Source organism: Kryptolebias marmoratus, linkage group LG14 (genome assembly GCF_001649575.2).
Source record: "Kryptolebias marmoratus isolate JLee-2015 linkage group LG14, ASM164957v2, whole genome shotgun sequence".
In the NCBI taxonomy this organism is placed as follows: Eukaryota; Metazoa; Chordata; class Actinopteri; order Cyprinodontiformes; family Rivulidae; genus Kryptolebias; species Kryptolebias marmoratus.
This window is the reverse complement of record NC_051443.1, coordinates 907,080-909,621: the sequence shown is the minus strand read 5'-3', so window position 1 is coordinate 909,621 and position 2,542 is coordinate 907,080. Positions and strand designations below refer to the sequence as shown.

At 35.8% G+C, this 2,542-nt stretch overlaps 1 long non-coding RNA gene across 1 annotated transcript; it reads left to right on the top strand.

Annotated features, from left to right (window-relative positions):
- The first annotated feature begins 311 nt into the window (after positions 1 to 311).
- On the top strand, positions 312 to 2,118 carry LOC112451102. The gene is made up of 2 exons (XR_003039850.2): positions 312 to 517; positions 778 to 2,118. It is a non-coding gene; the product is annotated as an uncharacterized LOC112451102 (long non-coding RNA).
- Positions 2,119 to 2,542: the final 424 nt, after the last annotated feature.

Sequence of the window (2,542 nt, the reverse complement as noted above, 5' to 3'; positions counted from 1 at the left end):
CTGTCCAGAGTGTACCTTGTGTAACCCAGGTTAAAATGATCATCACTAAAAATAAACTTTTTCATAAAAATAGCTCTCAAATGAATAAACAGGAAATAAATTAAAAAATATAAAAAGTCAGAATTACAGACAGTAGGAATGCTGTATTTCATGTTATGATATCTTAATTGGTTTAAAAAAAAAACAGTATAAAGCAGTTTTATTTTGTCAGCAGCTAAAATTGTTGAATGTGAGTAAAATCTCTTATTCTGAAGGGCCACATTGATGTGTAACCCATGTGACTAGCTCCAGCCAACCGGGTTGCTACGTTCTCTGGCGTCAGAAGAAGAAGCAGAGAACGGAGAAGCTAAAAGGGTTGTGCTGTGAGAGAGAAAGATGAGAGAAAATTGATGATTAAGTCTACCTGCTGTCTAAAACATTTTTTCCAATTTTGGAGAAGAAGCTTTTCGCAGTTTGTTTTTCTTTTTTTTAAACCTGACTGTGTTTGGGAGTGTTATATGTTACAGAACTGGACTTGGTGAGTTAAAAAGTGTATATTATTTTCTGAGAAGAATGTATTTGTAAAATATGTTATTTCCTTGAAACGGAAAGCTAAAGTAGCGCATTATGTTCGTTATGTTCAAAAACCGTGGTAGTAACGGATGAGCTGGTGTGGGTGAAGCACGTTCTTCCCACACACACGATGTTCAGCCGCCAAATCGGCGAGTACATTACTTCCTTCAGTACGAAGCAAAAGTTAAAAGAACTTTTGTTATGCTTTGTTGGTTATTAAACCAGGCCTTCGAGGTTCTTCTGGAAATTGAACCAAGAAATTCCGAGTCAATTACCGAGTTGGAGTCCGCTGGTGAGAAACAAGATGGCGAGCCGTAACCCAGGAGCCCGGAAGCTGTCTAGCAGGAGCTACGCCCTCTGCTGGATATTGCAAATCATCCAAACTGGTATGACCTGCCCACGTTGTCCGTCTGAAACAGCACTGGATTCAGAGAAACGGGATTAACGCTTCGGGATCGTCAGAAAGAAAGGACGTTGAATTAAAACACAAGTTATTTGTTTTTTCTTGCTGGATTAATTTCTGTGTGTTGTTTTTATTCTCATCAAACCACATTCAGTATCCTTGTTACAGTGTGTGGGATTGAGATTGTTGTTGGGGTTAATATTAAAAAAAATGCTCAAACAGGAAATTAAAAATCTTAATTTCTTAACCAGAACACTAAATAACTAAACCAGATTTAAAGGATTGAAACAAACTGTAAATTAAAATAGATTAACAGTATTGACTTGAACTTAAACAGAACTATAACCTAGGTTGATTAAATAGTATTCCTTAGTACCTAACAATAGGGTTAAATTTCAAAATAGGGATCAACCAAAATATTCTGGAAGGCCAGGGAAACTATTTTGAGGTTGAGTTGTGTCATTGTATGTCAACTGTTTGTAAAATTGTTATTCTCTTTTCAACAAATAATAAGCCGGCAGTTTAAACTTATTTCTCTGGTCTGTGGTCATTAATACACTTACACTTCTCCCTACTCCTGTAGCCGAACCTAGCACTGGTTCTGTTGTGAGTTTAGCTGTAAACAACGTTGTATGTGTTACACTTGCTGCTAGAGATCGGTTCTTACTTTCTTTCTTTACTTATTTTTCAGGTGCCATGCACAAGAAAACATCAAACTCAGACTGAGTAAAGATTTATTGTACCGGATTATAGCTTTCTAGCTAGTTTCCATCTGCAATCCTTGTGGCAGGCAAGAAAAGAAACTAAATAAAACTAAGTAGAAAACAAAAGTTAAGTCTTAAAATCTATATTTTTATCTCTCTGGAGAAGGCTACGTAATTCCTGCTGGTCTTCAAGTCTGTGGGGAGCTTGTTTCAATCCTTTGTGGCCTTGTAAAAAGAAAAGCTGATTGTCCTAAGGTAGTTTTTTGTTTGGGAAGACTGTATTACCATCTAGAGGTGGTCCTTGTTTGTCTGTTCATATGCTCAGCAATCCGATTAACAAAAAATTTAAGAGGCAGAGGTGCAGTGCCATGTATAATTTTGAATACCAAACGTACGTTTGCACATGTAGTCATATTTTCAAAACTTAACTTTTGTTAATAAAGTATATTACAGTGGTAATATTGTGTCCTCTTATCCAAGATTTTAAGAGGTTGTTTATACAGCTTGTTCATATCCAATGTAAGTGAATTTCTGATAAATTTAAAGTTTGCAAGGTTGTATCTCAAAGTGAAGCCCATCTGTTGTACATGTTTTCTCAAGCTGAACATGGTCTCTAACATAAAACACAAATATCTGAACTCAATCAAATATTTTTTTTTCAGTGGCAACTGATAACTTAGCTGCCACTTTATCAATATTTTATATTTTCCCCATGCATTTAGATGATTGTGACATCTGTGGACATTTGAATTTTTACATCATCCTCAAACCAATTTTTGTATAAAGTAAATAGCAATGAACCTAATATAGAGCCTTGTGGTACTTCCATGGTTCATGTCCTTGTTGATGATACAGCTTCATTTAAGCACACACACACACTGAA